Here is a 19,580-nt window from a genome sequence, read left to right on the forward strand (position 1 = left end):
ACTGTTCCACCAATGCCGCCGACAGCGAAGACGAGTGGCCACCCAGGGCCAAGCCCCTGGTGAAGTCGTAAGTATTCGGATGCCAGAGTAACTCATAGCGTTCCTTTATTGTACAGCTTCTCCTAACGCCGAATATAATCATGTAGTCCACCCCGAGCCCGCGTCGGCATATCGTCGAGTGGTTCATTGGATTCGTCGGATGTGAACAGCTTTTCACTTCTGACCGCCTCCTCTCCTCGCCCTACGGACAATGCCGAGGTATTGTCTCAAGGGGTTCCAAACCGAGGGGAGGTAGTCCTGGGGGCGCCTCAAGGCGACCTCCCAGATTCCAGGCGCAAAGGGAGCAAGGCTCCCAAAGGCTCCAAGTCCGGCCCTCGGCCGAACATCGCGCCGGAACCTCCAGTGGTTCCGGACTCCGGCAGGCAACCCCCTTCCAAGAGGGGAAAGCCGCCCGTGCCGGTGATCTCCATCCATCCGGAGGCACCGGACAATTTGCTAGAGGTGCTTGGAGGCGCTTCCATCGACGAGGAGCACCGCACTATTATGAGTGCGGTGATCAAGAAGGTTCAGTCCGCCAAGAGTGGACTGACTGAAGCCTGTGCCAGCCTTCTAACAGGCTTTGAGGTAAGTATTAAAAATATAGGAAAATATTACCGCATAGACAGTAGCCCCTGATGCTCTGTTTGGTGTTCACAAAGAAAAGCCGAATAGAGGATCTAATAATATATGCAGGAGTCTAACACAAGTATGTCGATATATATGCGTATGCAGGCTTCGCTGCTGACCTCTGCCGCACTGACTGCGGAGGTCGCTGCACTGAAGCAAAACCTAGAGCGGTCCGAGGAAGAGCTCAGCCTTGCCAAGAGGCAGCACGAGGAGAACAAAGGTAAATAATACCTTGTATAAGTATATAAAAAAGATGTAGTTGCAAAAAATGATAGGATCATTGTGGATATACCAGGGGCCACGACCGAGGTGGCGACCCTGAAGCAAGTGCTGTCCAAGGCCGAAAACAAAGCGGCCACAGAGCGCACCGAGCAGGGGAAACAAGAGGTGCGGGTTGCTGAGGTGCAGCAAGAGCTCCAGGCTCTCGTGAAAAAACACGAGAGTTTGGAGCTTGACTCGAAGACGCGAGAGTCCGAGCTTGCCTCGGCCCTTGAGAGCGCCAAGCATGCCAAGGCCGAAGCCTAAAAGGCCCTCCAGAAAATTGAGGCGATGAAGAAGATAGCGGTGGGTAAGGCATTCATTATGCAAAGCAAGCATGTGAAAGTAAATTACTTGTTACTTACCCGAGTCCGGAGCTTTCCAGGAGCATTCGTAGATTTGCCCCGCAGTGTGTCGGATGCCGCAAAGCACTACCAAGCCGAGGAGGGGAGCTCGACGGAGAAGGTGTTCTGGTCTCAGTATACTGAGGCCGAACACCCGGTGCCCTTAAGCGACCAGCTGAAGCAATTGGTCGAGCTCCATAAGGCGGTCGAACAGGCCATGAAGGGTCTTATAGTGTTGGAGTAAATGACCACGGGTAGCCCAGCCGGCTCCCCCTGGCACTTCAGAAAAATTACAAGCCATTCCAGCCTTCCAGACCCAAGGCGAGGGGGCGCCTTCCTCGAGCCGGCTACCTCTCAAGCCGGCTGCACGAAGGCGGCCCAGCCTCAAGACCTCCCAAAGGAAACCACAAGAGGGCCGGCTCCAAGAAGCCGGCCACGAGATGGCCAACTCCCAAGAAGTCGGCCCCCAACAGGCGGCCAAGATCGTGCCCTCAAGATCTGCACTCACATAACGGCGATAAGACGGGGCGTGGCTACAGTGAAGCCTGCCACCCCTGAATCCCGGGACACGCATGGCCACAGTGCGCCGTACGGGGCGGCTATCACCCATCCGGCGCAGCACTGTTGCCATGTTGACCATGACGTCACCCACGGCGAGCTGTCAGTACGACCCAGGGGTGGCGGGCCCCGACGGGCAAGAAGACCCCGAAGGCGGCAGGCCTCCCACAATCGGCCTGGGGGTATCCGACTCCCAGTAGCCGGCTGGCCCCTTCCCTCGAGGCGGGCGCCTCATTAAGAAGACAAGACGGGGTAAGGCTACAGTGATATGCGGCTCAGCGGCGGCGCTGAGGCCATGCTTACCACGACGGAGCCCACGTCACCAGAGGTAGGGCAACAGTAACCAACCCCCGACAAGACCCCAAGCGGTGGGGCCGGCCTGTCGACCAAAAGGCCGGCAGTCGGCGGGCCCACCTGTCGGCGGGCCCCAACGGCCGGCGGAGAAGCTGGCAAGCATAGACACAGACAGCTAGGGCCCATGTCTAGCTGAATTACCATTTTACCCCCGGGGGGTAGGCCTATATAAACCCCCAGGGCGCCCATGCAAGGGAGATCTTTTTTTAGGAGTTTTAGACAACGAGCGAGGGAGGAAGAAACCTAGCCTTGCCCTTCTTCTTCCTCCCCCCGAACAGCTCAAGGAGCCTCTTGTAGCTACTTGTTGATCTAGTGACCATGCGGAGACCCCGCAGAGCAGCAGTAGGGGTGTTATCTCCACGGAGAGCCCCGAAGCTAGGTAAGTTTCATCGGCGCGCATGCCTTCGCCTTATCCCGTTTCCAGGCACCGGCGACGTTTTATTGGCTCCCACAATGATAAGCCAACCGTTGGCATATGTCACACCAACCCCCCGACATTTGGCGCCCACCGTGAGGCCGGGTGCACCGTCGTCCGGAGACCTGCTCTGGACGGGAACCCTCTTCCTTCCCAGCAAGCGTAGCCAGCCCGGCTCGCCCGATGGCGCTTGCCCCAACGCGCTGCAAGGCGTCGCAGACGCCTGCGCGGTGAGCTGCCTCGCTGATCTTCTCGGCGAAGCTCGTATCTCCGACGAGCCCGCATCCAGCGCGGGCACAGGCTGCCTCGAGAGCCACCTCGTCAGCCTCCTCGACCAACTCCACGTCTCCAGCGAGCTTGCTGCGGACTTGGAGTCGGTTGGCTCCACCAACCCGATGCTTGTCGACTCTGACACAGCATCACTTGACGCCTTCCCCACCAACGTTGTCATCATCAACGACCCTCTTCCTCGAGCCGACAGCAGCGGCGGCGCCATCACCGAGGTACTCGTCATTAGCCACGGCGCCGCCTCTGGCGAAAACGCGCACGACGCCCTGCAGACGGCGTTGCGTGACTTGTCCGCCCCCATCCCGGCCGACGCCGATGCCGAAACCCTGGAGGCACGCCGCCTCGCCCTTGTTGCGGAGGGCCAAAAGCTGGCTTCCATGAGACGCCTCACCGAGGCTCACCAACGCGAAGTTGACCATGCCGCCTTCGGCATGCCGCCTCCCGACGGGCCTAGCCGCATCGGCGTCGTCAAGAAACGCGGCGCGGCTATCGCCGACATGCTAGGAGCGGACCGCCCAGTCTATGCCACACCCCACGAGAACCTACGCGCCGCCCAGGCGGCCGTAGACGAGCTGGATAGACTGGGACCCGACGAGCTCCCCTACATGACCAGACGCATCCAACAGTTTATCGACGCGGCTGCAGAGCGGCATGAGGACGGCGTCCGCACTGAAAGTCCTCCACCGCGCCGAGAGCACGGTGCGACGTCTCGGACACCGACCGCGGGCAACACCCATGCAAGAAAAGCGAAAGAGCCGGCTGCCAGTCACAGCCGGACTCGAATATCCATCGAGCGTGACGCAGAAGGCCGTCCTCGGGCTGTGGAGCGGCGAGGCGACCCGCCTCCTCCTCCGCCTCGTGGGGAAAGATATCCCACCCCACCGCCTTTCATGCATCCGACTCCCAGCGGCCGCCTGGGCCGCCGCGAAGGAGTCGGCGAGAATGACGCCCGCCACCGGATCGACCGCCTGGCGCGATCCCTGGCCCTGGAAGAAGAAGATGATGTCGGCCCGCCTTGCTTCGGCCCCCGCATCCGCGACGAGCCCTTTCCCAAAGGGTTCTCGACCACTCCACTGCGATTCGCGTAGCAAACGGCAACAGGCGTGTTGCCGTGAAGTATGTCCCCCTCATGCTCCAAGGCACGGCGCGCACCTGGCTCAACAGCCTCAAGCCTTACAGCGTCAACAGATGGTTAGACTTCACAGAAGCCTTCGTTTGCAACTTCACCAGTACCTACCAGCGGGCTCCCAAGCCACGACAGCTCTCCTTGTGCGTCCAAGGGCCCAACGAGTCAACTAGCGATTACCTCACACGTTGGGCCGAGCTCCGCAATTCCTGCGAGGGGGTGCATGAGGTTCAAGCTATAGAGTACTTCACCGCCGGGTGCCGAGAAGGCACCCTCTTCAAGCACCGACTCCTCTGCGACGAGCCGACTACCCTCGACGAGTTGCTGGTCATAGCAGATAAATACGCCATGGCCGATTCCTCGATGAAGACCGAGCTCCGGGTAGACGCCTCCGGAAAGGTGCTCGCCCCGGGTCCCAAGACACTGGCTGGAGACTCCAGCCGGCGCCCGTACCATAACGACCACAAGCGCAAGGCTCCCGCGTCGCCTTCCAGCAGTTGGCAGGTGGCCACAGTCGAAGACGAATCGCCCGAAGGGCGGCTCGCGCCCAAGAAGCAGAAGGGCGGCAGGCCGGCTTGACAGCCGGCTTTCTCCTACGAGCAAGCACTTGATGCCACCTGCAAGTTCCACAGCGGCGCAAAGCCCTCCAACCACACAACCCAGAAGTGCCACTGGCTTAAGCGAATCTCCAAGGACGAGGGGATAGTGCCGCCTCCGCCTGCTGGTCAGCCACCCCCGGCCCCTCAGCAGCCGGCCGCTCGACTAGAACTCGGAGCCATTCAAGATGAGTTCCCCGACGAACATGCCTCCTACATCGTCTTTACAAGACAACCAGAAGATCGGCACAGCCGGCACCGACGGCATCAAGAAGTCAATGCAGTCGCCTCCAGCAATCCCGAGTTCATGCATTGGTCAGAAAGGCCGATCAGCTGGAGCCGGGCCGATCACCCAGAGGTGATGCCGTCCCCCGGCTCTTATGCATTGGTCTTGGACGCCACCCTCGCAACAGAAAGGTGAGCTGCCCGATTCTCCCGCGTGCTGATAGATGGCGGAAGTAGCATCAACATATTGTACCGCGACACCATGGAGAAGCTAAGCATCAAGACGAAGCAGCTCATGCCTAGTCGGACCGTGTTCCATGGCATTGTGCCCGGCCTATCCTATTCCCCAATCGGCAAGATCAAGATAGATGTCCTCTTTGGGGACAAGGATCACTTCCGCCAAGAAGCAGTATGGTTTGAAGTAGTGGATCTGGAGAGCCCTTACCACGCATTGCTTGGCCGACCTGCCCTCGCCAAGTTCATGGCTGTGCCTCACTATGCCTACCTCAAGATGAAGATACCAAGTTCCAAGGGCATCATCACCATAACCGGAGACTGCAAGAAGTAGGCCAAGTGTGTGGCAGCTAGCAGCCGGCTGGCCGAGTCCCTCCTTATTACCGAAGAAAAGAAGATGTTGGATCGAGTTGTGGCCATGGCTGGCAAGCAGCCAGCCCTGTCCCCCGACCCCAAGGAGTGTGAAGCCCAAGGTTCTTTCCAGCCGGCCAAAGAAACCAAGAAGATACCCCTCAACCCAGAGCACCCAGAAAGGTTTGCCACCATTGGGGCAAACCTGGACAGCAAATAGGAAGGCAAGCTCGTCGATTTCCTCCGTGAGAATCGGGACATCTTTGCATGGTCTCCCAAGGACATGTCGGGTGTTCCGAAGGAATTCGCCGAGCACAAGCTACACGTCTGAGAAGGTGCAAAACCAGTCAAATAGCCCCTCCGCCGGCTGTCGGAAGAGAAGAGAAGGATTGTAGGGGAAGAGATAGCCCGGCTCCTGGCAGCCGGCTTCATCATGGAGGTTTTCTTCCTAGAATGCCTTGCCAACCCAATCCTCGTACTGAAGAAGAATAACAAGTGGTGCATGTGTATAGACTACACAAGCCTCAATAAGGCCTGCCCCAAAGATCCCTTCGCCCTGCCGAGGATTGACCAAGTAATAGACTCCACAGCCGGATGCGAGCTGTTGAGCTTCTTGGATGCTTACTCGGGCTACCACCAGATAAAGTTGGATCCAACCGACCGCCTAAAGACCACCTTCATCACACCATTCGGAGCTTTCTGCTACCTGACTATGACATTCGGCTTGAGAAATGCCGGTGCCTCTTTTCAGCATTGCCCACGTCTATGTAGACGATATTGTGGTGAAGACGGAGAAGCGCGGCACTTTGCTGGAAGACCTCAGAGAAACATTTGAAAACTTGCGCCGGTTTCAGATCAAGCTCAACCCCGAGAAATGTGTGTTCGGTGTACCATCCGACCAGCTTCTAGGCTTCCTGGTCTCCGAACGCGGCACCGAGTGCAACCCAATGAAAATCAAGGCCATAGAGAGAATTGAGATTCCCACCAAGCTACGAGACGTCCAGAAGTTCACCAGATGCCTGGCTTCCCTGAACTGCTTCATCAGCCGGCTTGGAGAAAAGGCTCTCCCCCTCTACCGACTCATGAAGAAGTCCACTCACTTCGAGTGGAACGACCAAGCAGACCAAGTTTTCCACGAGCTAAAGAAGATACTGACCACGCCGCCTGTCTTGACGGCACCAACTGATAAAGAGCCCACGATCCTTTACATTGCCGCCACTAGCCGGGTGGTCAGCACAGTTTTCGTGGTCCAGCGCCCAGAAGAAGGCCGAGCTCAGCCAATCCAGAGGCCGGTATACTATTTAAGCGAAGTACTGTCCGCCTCAAAACAGAACTACCCACACCACCAGAAGATGTGCTATGGTGTGTACTTCGCCGCCAAGAAGCTCAAGCCCTACTTTCAATAGCACCCCATCACGGTCGTATGTACTGCCCTGCTCGCCGAGATCATAGGCAGCCGGGATGCATCCGGCCGGGTGGCTAAATGGGCCATTGAGCTGGCTCCCTACACGATCTTCTACCAGCCTCGCACCGCCATCAAGTCTCAAGCGCTGGCCGACTTCCTCGTCGACTGGGCCGAAACCCAGTACCTGCCACCAGCCCCCGACTCCACTCATTGGCGGATGCACTTTGATGGGTCCAAGATGCGCACCGGCTTGGGAGCCGGCATCGTCCTCACCTCTCCCAAGGGCGACAGGCTCAAGTACACATTGCAAATTCATTTTGCCGCCTCCAACAACGTGGCCGAGTACGAGGCGCTCATACATGGGCTCCGGCTAGCCAAAGAGCTCAGCATCCGCCGGATCCTGTGCTATGGCGACTCGGACTTGGTGGTCCAACAGTCATCTGGCGACTGAGACACCAAGGAAGCGAACATGGCGAGCTACCGCTTCCTTGTGCAGCAAATTAGTGGATATTTTGAAGGATGCGAGTTCCTCCACGTGCCACGGGCCGACAACGGGCAAGCAGATGCCCTGGCACGGATAGGCTCCACCCGGCAAGTTATACCAGCCGGCATCTCCATTCGCCACCTCCTCAAGCCATCCATCAAGCCATCACCAGAATCTGACTCCATCTTCGTGCCGCCTGACCCTGACGCAGTCGGATCCGACTTGGGGAACCAGGCAGGCGGCTCGAGGACTTCGATAGGTGGCCCAGGGACTGCCATAGTCGAATCCGGCCTGGTAACTTCGGAACTTGGCCCGGGGACTACTGCAGTCGGCCTGGGGACTGCATCGACACAGCAGGCGGTGGCCGACTTTAATTCTTCACCACCCAGCCCACCCACCCTGGTCACAGCAGCAGTTCTGACAATAGAAGGAGTCACAGCTCCATCATGGGCCCAACCCATCCTCAATTTCTTGGTAAACAGAGAGTTGCCAACTGACGAGATCTCGGCAAGACAAGTTCAACGCCGAGCCGGAGCATACACAATAGTAAACCAAGAGCTCGTTAGGCGCAGCGTCACTGGAGTCTTCCAGCGCTGCGTCGAGCCAGAAAAGGGCATAGCAATCCTCAAGGATATCCACCAAGGCGAATGCGGCCACCACGCGGCCTCAAGATCACTCGTCGCCAAAGCTTTCCGCCATGGATTCTTCTGTCCGACTGCTTTGGACGACGCCAAAGAGCTAGTCAAACACTGCAAAGGGTGCCAAGTTTTCAGTTCCAAGCAACACCTGCCAGCTTCTGCACTCAAGACCATCCCCCTCACTTGGCCTTTCGCTGTCTGGGGGCTGGACATGGTGGGCCCATTCAAAACAGCACGCGGCAGCATGACACACCTGCTCGTCGTTGTGGACAAATTTACCAAATGGACTGAAGCAAAGCCGATCAAGAAGCTGAATGGGCCGACTGTCGTGACGTTCATCGCAGATATCATGACCCGGTACAGTGTACCACACAGCATCATCACCAACAATGGCACAACTTTTGCCAAGGGAGCACTGGCACGTTTCTGCGCAACACAAGGCATTCGGCTGGACCTAGCGTCCGTTGCCCACCCGCAGTCAAACGGCCAGGTCAAGCGAGCAAACGGTCTCATCCTCTCCTGCATCAAGCCCCGACTGGTCGTGCCACTGGAGTGTTCGGCCGACTGTCGGCTCGATGAGCTGCCGGCCGTCCTCTGGAGTTTGCGCACTACCCCGAACAAGTCCACCGGCTTCACCCCCTTCTTCCTTGTATACGGTGCCGAGGCTATCATCCCAACTTACATCGAGTTCGACTCACCTCGGGTACCATGTACACGGAAGTGGAGGACAAGGAAGCGCGAGAAGACGGCGTCGACCTGCTGGAAGAAGGCCGGCTGTTAGCCCTCAGCCGGTCAGCCATCTACCAGCAGTGTCTTCGCCGCTACCACAACCGGAAGTTCAAGCCAAGATCTTTCCAAGAGGGCGATCTTGTGCTCCGGCTGATCCAGCGAACAGCCGGCCAGCACAAGCTCTCGGCCCCTTGGGAGGGCCCCTTCGTCATCAGCAGAGCTTTGGGCAACAACTCCTACTACCTAATCGACGCGCAGAAGCCGAAGGCATGAAATAGAGATGATTCGGGCAAGGAGTCGGAACGACCATGGAACGCCAATCTCCTCCGAAGATTTTACAGTTAAAAAGCAGTATGTACCACGCTACCTTTTGTACTAAGTACGAGACAAAGGGCTCCCCGAGGAGCACTCGGGGACTACCCTCTTTTATCTTTGAAAGATGAGTATCATGCTTATGATTATGCTACTACATTTGTCTTTTCGTCCGGCACCGGGTTCGACCAGTCGGCCCGGGGACTCGCCGCCTTAAGTTATATTTAAGTTCCGCCAGCGGTCAGACAAGTAGTGTGTCGGCACCCAAGCCCCCTCTTGCCAAAAGTCGCAGCTCGAAGAATTGACTGTCTGACTGGCAAGATCCAAAGGCGGGAAAGGGCGCCCACACGAAAAACGGCTAAGGACCAACGAACTTATATAACAAGAGCCGGCCCCCCGTCCTGCCAGCCGGCTACCAGAGAAGCCGGTTGGCCGGCTTCTCGTTCACCTTGCTACAATCTAAGAAAGCTCCAGTACTTGCCTTCCCAAAAGAAAGACGGTCAAGTCCTTCTCCAGCCACAGACTGCAGAGCAGCTGTCCGGCCGGGAAGGTGCAGACCATGGGAAGGCGGCAAAGGAAAAATCCCAAAAGATGAAAAGCAAGCATGAACGAAAGCCAAACACATGCATGATTATATTTACACAAAAGACCTTCGAAAGTCCAGCATTCAACATAGTTTGAATACACCCCCAGTGGGTGGAACTGCACAAATTTAATAAAAGTTGTTCAAAGAGTAATGAGCAGGAAAAGCAAGGACAGCGGATCAGGCCAAGGGAACGACAGGCGAGTCGGGCATGTCGGTGGAGACGGTAGTGCTGGCTGGAGGAGTGGCCGGCTGGCGAATCTCGGCATGATCACCACCTCCCGCAGACGGCGCGCTTGTGCGCGCCTCGTTGCTGGAGGCACGATCAGGCTGAGGCTGGCTGGTCGCTTCGCTGTCTGGCACGACGTCTTCACCGCCTTCTCCCTCTTCCTCTTCGCCCTCATCGCTGGAAGCAATCTCCTCCGCCGAGTCCTCACCCTCTACCGGGTTTAGCCCGAACCACTCCTCCGACTGAGCAACGCCATCATCATTCACCTCAGGGGCAAAGGCACTGGTGTCGGTGCACTCGACGATCGTTGAGGCGCGCTGGGCGATAGCCGGCCGCACCGCCTCCAGCTCCTCGTCGGCCTCCAGCCGCCAGGTGCGCAGCTGGTCCACGTTCAGCCCAGGATACCAAGCTCGGACAAACTACAGCGCCCGCCCAGCGCCAAGCCGGGCCGCCGATGCCTTCCAAGCCTCGAAGCAGCCAACCGCAACCTCTAGCCAGTCGGCAGTCTGACTTGGAGTGCGGGGAACTGCCTCGCCGGGCCAGAGGGTGGCCAGCACTTGCGCCCTGGCGCGCTGAAGATGGCGGAGCATGCGGTGAGCCGGCTGCAAGCGGGCTTGAATAGCCAAGAGCTACTCCTCCAGAGATCGGTCTGCATCTGGCGCGATCTCAACCTCCTCCCGCCGTCACGCGTCGCGGTAGGCCTCAATTGCTTGGGTAGCGGCGATGGAGTAACCAGGAAAGTAATCTGTGCAAAGAAGAGAGCAGTAGCTCAAAATCAAAGGATAAACCGGATGGCAGGAGGCAGGCAAAGAAACAAAGAAGAAGAAGGCCTACCATCAATCAAATCTTCAACCTGGCTGTAGCCTTAACTCAGCGCCTGCCTCTCCTCGGCCCAGCTCGCCACCTCGGTCTCATACTCGGCTTTAAGGGTGGCCTCGCCGTCCTGCACCAACTTCAGGGCCGCCTTGTGGCTCTCCTCCTGGTCGGCCAGCTTCTTGGCCATGCGATCATGCTCTTGAGTCAAGGCGTTGCACCCATTTTCCTTGGCACGAAGGGCGGACTGGGCCCCACCTAGCTGCTCCCTCAAGTTGGCATTGGCCCCTGCAGATACGAAGAAGAAGGAAAAAAGCAATGAAAAAGAAGTCGTCAGGAAAAGATCCAACCCGACTGCTCAGCAGTCGGCCTAAATCTCAGGGACTACACCCAGTGGGTGCGCTGACACGCCCCCACTTGAGAATAGAAGATGAAGCACTTACTCCGGCTCTCAGTCAGATCAGTGGTTTTCTGGCTCAACTCTTGGGCCTGGGAGTTGAAAGTAGCCGCGCGGGAGTTGTGATACTCCTGCAGACAAGACATGAGATGCAAGTAAGAACAAGACGGCAATCAAAGTCTACCAAAAAGTTCCAAGCAGCCTGCTCAGCAGCCGACTCGGAACTCGGGGACTACACCCAGTGGGTGCGCCGACGTGCCCCCACGGAAGAAATCGGAAGCAATCAACAACACGTAGCAGGACTCACCCGAATAGTCATTCGCGTCGCGAGGAACTCTTGGGTGTACTGCTTCAGCGCGGCGGCCTGGGCCTGAAGCCGGTTCCGGACGTCCTGCGCCGCCACGATCAGCACAGTCGTTCCACCGCCTGGCGTCCACCTGGACGAGCTGTCGCTGGCCGCCTCTGGGTCCTAGGCCGACGTACCGACGCCCGCTGTCTTCTACGGCCCCAGCGCTGAAGTCGCCCTCTCTGCGCGCCGACGAGACGGCGACGAAACCACAAGATCCTCTCAGGCCGGCTCCCTTGAGCCGTTTCGGTCGGCGGCGACGGCACCGCCTCCCTCTCCATCACCGGCTGGCCACGGTCGGCCTCCTCCAACAGAGGCACGGGGATGTCGGGGGCCGCGGCGCGAAGGGGGATGATGAGCTGCGGAGGCTGGTTCTGCAGGGCCTCCGCCTCTGTCTCCTCGGTCGTGACCTCCGCTTGCGCCTTGGCGGCCGCGTCGGCCCGCGCCTCCGCCGACTTCTCCCTCACCTCCCGAACCGCCCTCTGCTCCTCCGCCTCCCGCTCCTCCCGCACCTCCCGCAAGTTCCGCTCCATCGCCTCTAAGAGGTCGGCACGGGGATCCACACGGCGGGAGCTCGAAGACCCTCCCGCGGTTCCAACTACGGAGGTGGCAGAGGCCCGCTCCAAAGAAAGCGGGGCCCTGTTCGATAAGTTAAGAGGAAGGCTTAGAAGAATTTCAACAAAGAGGAAAAAGAGAGGCGTAAGAGAAACAACGCTTACGCCAAAACCGCCTGCGGCTGCTTCACCACCTTGCGGAAGCGAGCCGCCTTCGCGGCCGCTTCGTCCCACTTGGTCGACGCCGCGGTGCCCTTGCGTTTCTTCGGCCGACTGCCGAAGTGGGTTGACACGGCCCGGCGTTTCTGTGCGCCGCCACGGGCAGCCGGCGTGGCAGATGGGCTCGCGCCTTGATGATCAAGTACCAGCTGGCGGCGCGGAACGACTTCGACCTCGTCATCGTCCGCCCAATCCTCGAGGGAGGCCCGAGCCCCGCGCCGCCTGCCTCACCGCCTTCCCCTACGAGAGCGTCTTCCATGGCGGCCGCCCCCAGATCCGGGTCGTCGACGTCGTCCACCGTGCGATCAGGAAGGAGCTGGCGCTCCACCCCTGCAGCCCCGGTTGCCGGTGGAAGAAGGGGGTTCTGCTGAAAACAAGCCGACTAATCAGGAGTCGGCCATCATGAACCCGGCAACAAGAAGAAGAAAAGAAGAGAAACTTACCACAGGCGGTGGGTTGGCGCGGGAATACGGCTCCTTGCCGCACCGCCACTCCTCGGCGAGCTTGCAGTTGGAAATGTAGTTCACCATATAGGACACCTCGACATGCGGCATCTCCTTGGTGCTTAGTCGGCATTGGTCGAAGCGGCCGCTCATCTGACAAATCATGTGAGGCCGGCCCTGGAGCGGGAGCACTCGGTGCTCCACAAAGGCGGCCACCAGGTCGGCCCCGGTCAGGCCCTCCAACTGGATTATCAGCCGGAGCCGGGCAACGGCAGCAGCCCCGGCCTGAGACAGCGACCTGGCCCGGTAGCCCCATGAGGGCTGCCTCCCAGCCGGCGGGCCGGCTGCATAAGCCGGCAAGTTGACGAAGTCACCTTGCGGGGCAACGTTCTTCGCATAGAAGTAAGACTTTTGCCAAAGCTTCACCGACTGGATTAGCGGGATGGACGGGAACGGATTGTTCTCGCTCGTCCGCCTCATGGCGATGAAGGCTCCGCATGGGGCGGGCACGCCCACAACAACGGTGCCCAGCTTGCACTGGAAGAATTCTCCCCGGAGCTCGAGAGTGGGGAGAACACCCAGAAAGCTCTCGCACAAGGTGAGGAAGGCCGGCAGTAGCATCACCGCGTTTGGAGTGAGGTGATGCGGCTGGAGGCAGTAAAATTCGAGGAAGGACCGGAAGAACTCGCTCGCCGGCAGGCCAAAGCCACGCAAGCGGTGTGAGCGGAAGATTACCCGCTCGTCCTACTCCGGTGCCGGCGAGATCTCCCTCACCGGCGCAAGACAGACCCGCACGTAGCTTGCGCCCGGCAGCCGCCGCGTCCGGCGGAGGAAGTCGACGTGGTAGTCGTGGACGTTGGAGCCATCCCAAAAGCTCGACAGCACCATGGGGACGGCGCGGCAGTGAGCGAGGTGCGGCGGCGAAGAGGCGCCCAGCCCTGCTATGGCGGAACGACAGCAAGCCAAGAAGATTGGCGGAAGAGCCGGGCGGCGGCAGGAGGCTGCGGCGATGGAGAAGAAGAAGAAGCGGGGGCGAAGCGAGGGCGAGCGTGCGAGCATCTGCCGCTCCCCCTCCTCCCCCCTACTTATAGCCTCGTACGGCGAAGCCGAGGAGGCGGGGCATGGGGGAACGTGGGATTAACTGTGCCCACTCCCCCATGTCCCGCGATTATTGCGCCTTAACGGCGTGCGGTAACCGCTGCTGGAAGGTGTGTGGTCCGTCCGGGCCAAAGAGGATCCGCGCGTGGGCCGAGGCCCGGTGGCGGCGGGCCTCGGACTGTGGCGACGTCCCGTCGCACGTGTGGGCTGGCAGGTGTAGGATTGAAAGTATGTCTTGAGGGGGGTGATTAGACTACTTGACCAAATAAAAACTTAACCTTTTCCCAATTTTAGTTCTTGGCAGATTTTAGCTATTTTAGGACAAGTCAAGCAATCATCACACAATTCAAGCAAGCATGCAAAGAGTATATTGGCAGCGGAAAGTAAAGCATGCAACTTGCAAGAATGTAAATAGAAGGGTTTGGAGAATTCAAATGCAATTGGAGACACGGATGTTTTTCCCGTGGTTCGAACAGGTGGTGCTATCCTACATCCACGTTGATGGAGACTTCAACCCACGAAGGGTAACGGTTGCGCGAGTCCACGGAGGGCTCCACCCACGAAGGGTCCACGAAGAAGCAACCTTGTCTATCCCACCATGGCCATCGCCCACGAAGGACTTGCCTCACTAGCGGTAGGTCTTCACGAAGTAGGCGATCTCCTTGCCCTTAAAAACTCCTTGGTTCAACTCCACAATCTTGTCGGAGGCTCCCAAGTGACACCTAGCCAATCTAGGAGACACCACTCTCCAAGAAGTAACAAATGGTGTGTTGATGATGAACTCCTTGCTCTTGTGCTTCAAATGATAGTATCCCCAACACTCAATTCTCTCTCACAGGATTTGGATTTGGTGGAAAGAAGATTTGAGTGGAAAGCAACTTGGGGAAGGCTAGAGATCAAGATTCATGTGGTAGGAATGGAATATCTTGGCCTCAACACATGAGTAGGTGGTTCTCTCTCAGAACATATGAGTTGGAAGTGTAGATGTGTTCTGATAGCTCTCTTCACGAGTGAAGAGGAGGTGTAGGGGTATATATAGCCTCCACACAAAATCCAACCGTTACACACAATTTACCAATCTTGGTGGGACCGAATCAACAAACTCCGCTGGACCGAAATAGTAAACCTAGTGACCGTTAGAGATTTTCGGTGGGACTGACATGCAACTCGGTAGGACCGATATGGTTAGGGTTAGGGCATAACGTAATCTCGGTGAGACCGATTATACAAACTCGGTGAGACCGATTTGGTAATAAGCTAACCAGAGGGTTGGTCAGGCAAACTCGGTGGGACCGATTTGCTCTTCTCGGTGAGACCAAAATGTTACGAAAAGGAAACAGTGAGTTTACATTGCAATCCCGGTGGGACCGATCCGCTCTTTCGGTGAGACCGAAAAGTTACGAAAAGGAAACAGAGAAATTGCAATCCCATCTCGGTGAGACCGAGATCCCTATCGGTAGAACCGATTTGCTTAGGGTTTGGCAATGGCTATGACAAGTGAAACTCGGTGGCGCCGGGTTGAAAGAATCGGTAGGGCCAAGTTTGGCTTTGGGTTTACGTCAAATGTGGATATGGGAAAGTAGCTGAGGATTTTGGAGCATATCATTAAGCACATGAAGCAAGAGGCTCATTAAGCAACACCTCATCCCTCCTTGATAGTATTGGCTTTTCCTATGGACTCAATGTGATCTTGGACCACTAAAATGTAAAATGAAGAGTCTTGAGCATATGAGCTAGAGCCAATCCTTTGTCCTTAGCATTTTGAGGGTTCCACTTTCACCATCCATGCCATGCCAATCATTGAGCTTTCCTGAAATGATCATCTTGGAATAGCATTAGCTCAATGAGCTATATGTTGTTATGAATTACCAAAACCACCTAGGGATAGTTGCACTTTCAATCTCCCCATTTTTGGTAATTGATGACAACATATAGATCAAAGCTTCGACAAATAATAATAAGAATGAAATATGTCGTTGCTTTGAGAAGTATGTGATAAGTAAGAGCTCCCCCTAAATTTGTGCATATTTAAAATTTGCTTTGGACTGCAAATGCACAAGGAGTTAGAGTCATGGGTTACTCTTCCATGTCACATACATCTTGGTGGAGCGCTCAAAAAGATAAGAATGAAATACATGCACTCATCACCAAAGAAAGTGAATGATCACATAAGATAGATAAGATATATCAAGCATGCATAAGTGTAGCTTATGATCAAACACATGATCATCAATGTCTCACAAGCATATCAAAGTATCTCAACCAAAAGCAAACAAAGTTTGAAAAACCACCAAATAAAGCAAGAGAGAATAAAAGCAACACTCTCTCTCTCAAAGCCTATGATCTATACATTTGTCTCCCCCTTTGGCAACAAGTTACCAAAAAGTTCCTAGAAAATGCATAGTGCTAGATCGACTCTCAGGCTTGATCTTCTGGTGGTGGTGGAGTCTGGATCACTCCAAGGACGAAGGCTTCTGTAGACGTGGTTGGAGCTGGAGCTGAAGTAGATGCTGGAGCTGGTTGGGCTGGTGATGTGGCTGGAGCTGAGGTGGTGGCTCTGGTGTCAGGAACTGGCACTACAGTCAACCTCTGAGCTCGTGGCACTCTGGCAAATGCATCAGTTGTAGTCTTCCCTCTCCTCTCATGCATGTCATCTTGAAGTTGCTCCACTGCAGACTGAATCTCTGTTACTTTGACATCCATGTCATAGAACTTTTGTTCTATGATCCTCTCTAAGCTCTCCTGATTCTAAGTGAGGGTGGCCAGTCCTTTCTCAATCCTCAGTGTGGATGCAATCAAGTAACTAAGCTGCTCTTGCTTGTTTTTCAGGAAATAATCAGATGCCTCCTCTTGAGTTGGCATCTTGGCAGCTTTCTCCTTCCTTTCCTTCTCCTTCTGTGCTTGAGCATGAACTGATGATGGATCATCCTTGTTCATCACAACTTCATTATCTTCAAAATCTGGATGAATAGGAAAATGTTCCTTGTCCAATAGGTATATGCATGTGCCCATCTTGGAGTTAATCAGCTCCTGGATCTGAGGGGCATAACCACAGCTCCTCTTCTGATCTGCTGTAGTTCTCTTGATGGTCTCTACCATGAGGCTCATGACTTTGAATTTCTGTGGCACATCAAAGATATGAAGCAAGTTGATTGCATGGCCTCTGATCATCTTGTGATCACCTGACTTGGGCACAGAGTGTGCCTCAAGATCCAATTGATAGTTGGCAACCCTGACAGAAGATAATGTACAGACCAAACTTGAAAGTATCAAGTGCCATGTTTGGAATCTCCTTGTACATGTTGGACATAGAGTTGTGGTCCATCTTCTTCTTGGCATATATGTCTAAGTCATCCTCATGCTCCTCTGGGGCATTGATGAGTTGTGCCCACTCAGCAACTGTTGATTGGTACCTCGTACCTTCAGACATCCACATAATCCTTCCACCTGGATAGAAGTGTGCTGTGGAGTAGAACTGCATGATTAGCTCTTCATTCCACTTTGTGAGCTTCTGCCCAACAAAGTCTGCTACTCCACAAGCCTTGAAGCTGTCTTGCACTCCAGGATAGTTCTCTTCATTGTCCTTGATGAACTGCCAATCTACCCATCTCATGTCACACACAATGGGCTTCTTATCCAACAAGACTGTCTCATAGAAGTCCTGCTGTTCCTTAGTGTGGAACCTATAGTCAACAGCAGTTCTTCTTCTTGTAGCATATGGATCTTCTGCTCTCCACTTTCTCAGCCCTGAGTCTCTTATGATCTTCATGTCCTCAGCCACAGGATGAGCATCATTGTGGTCTGGGATCTTGGGCTTTAGCTTCCTGAGAACTTGGCCTTCCTCTTCTTCTGCAGTGTCAGGCACTAGGGCCTTGTTCTTTTCAGCAGCTGGTATGCTCCTTGTGTTCCTCTTTGGAGCTGTCTTGGCCTTTGATGCAGCCTTGGGTGCTTCCTTGGGCTTGAATGCAGTAGCCCCTGATCTTATAGCATCACCCATCAGCTTTGGCATCTTAGGTGCTGGAGCAGCAACCTCTTCTTCCTCTTCCTCTTCAGAATCTCTCATGATTGAGGATCTCCCAAGCACTCTAGCAGTGGTCTTTTTGATCCTCTCCTTCCTCTTCTTCCCTTCTGCAGCAGCCTCTTTGGGTTCAGATCCCAAAGGGACTTGAGTAGATGCTCTGGCCTTAGACATTGGAATTCTCTTTGCAGGAACCTTTTGCTTCATGCCTGGCTTGGTGGCAGCAGCAGTGCTATATTCCTTCTTGAGCACAAGTTTCTTGGAAGTGGCTTCTTCTTCTGCCACATAGTCCTCATCCTCTGATTCTGAGGTTCTTTTCTTCCTTTGTCTGGTGGCAGCTTTTGGCAAGTTGCTAGGAGTGCTCCTGCTGCCTTCATCTGAAGAACTGGAGGAACTAGTGCCCTCACTCATGTGCACTTGCTGCTCTAACAGGTTTTGGCTATCACTCTGATCTGACATGATGAACAAGCTGACTGCTGACCCTATGAACAGTTTATAGATGAGGTAGAGTGGATGAGCATCACAAAATGCAGAGATTTTTGCAAAAGAATGATTCAAAATCTTAGTTTTAGTTTCCCACAGAAATCATTTCGGATCTACCGATTTTTAAACTCGGTGATACCGAAGCAGTTTTAGAACCTAAACTAGTGAACTTGGTCAGACCGAGTCACAGCTCGGTGGCACCGAGACTGCTAGGGTTTCACAAAGTTCCAAAATCGGGCACACCGATTAGTAATTCTCGGTCAGACCGAGTCTCACTTGTGCAATGGCATGAGCGAAATCGGTGGGACCGAGTTTTTCAACTCGATGGGTCCGAGATGGTTTCGGCGGAAACCTAACCCTAAAATTTTACGAACGCATTGACTGGATAGGAGTGTTTCAATCGTGGCTAGAAACAATAAGATCACAATTTGCTAGGAATCAGATTGGGGATAGCACAAAGATCGAGTCCATACCCTAGTTCGGCGGAGACTCGCTACGGCGGCAACGGCGGGGTTGAATTCCGTTGACGGGGATGGAGACCAGCGACTGGAGGCGGCTGGCGGCGAGGAGACGATCCGGAGACCACGTTGGCAGAGCGAGCTATCGCGCTGGCGAAGGGGTTCGGAGAAATTTCCAAATTTTTGCCCGTGCCTATATATAGCCCGACCCTGTCGGTGTGACCGAGTGGAACAACTCGGTGGCACCGAGATGCAAAACTGTATACAGTTATTGCAACTCGGTGTGACCGAATGGTTCAAATCGGTTGCACCGAGATTGAAAATTCAGATCAACTTAATGATCTCAGTAGGACCGAAAGTAGGATATCGGTCAGACCGAGAATCACAAAGAGGTTTTGGAAGTTTAAGTCTATGACGAATCGGGGACTCCGAGTGCTCCTCACACAGAGTGGTTCGAATATGACTTGATCAAATTTTGTGATGTAGCATGAATAGAGTTTGAGACGAAAAAAGCATAGATAGCTAGAGGAGGTTCTTAGGCATTCTTGTCCATCCACTTGGAAAAAGGAAATAAAACCAAACAATCAAAACAACAAGTGGATGTCCTCGAATGAGTAAAATATGCAACCAACATGCTCACACAATAAAATGGCAATTGAAATATGTGACAAAGCATGCACAACCAATTCTAGCATCTATCAAGCAATTGGCGATGACTAGGTTATCTATATATGAGTATATTGACTTAGGAGTCAAGTGAGAACACTTGATCATAGGTCATACTCATCGTTTGAGCTCAAGTGGGGTTACCACTTTTACATAAAGCATTGTTGTGTTCACATCTTTAGAGTTGCTTTAGCTCAAGTCTTAGAGTAAAGCTCCCCCTAGATGTGATATCCCCCCTAAGAGGGATGAACTAACCTTGGGTTTTGTCGATGATGCATGTAGATGTTGAA

Source organism: Triticum dicoccoides, chromosome 7A (assembly GCF_002162155.2).
Source record: "Triticum dicoccoides isolate Atlit2015 ecotype Zavitan chromosome 7A, WEW_v2.0, whole genome shotgun sequence".
NCBI classification, from domain to species: Eukaryota; Viridiplantae; Streptophyta; class Magnoliopsida; order Poales; family Poaceae; genus Triticum; species Triticum dicoccoides.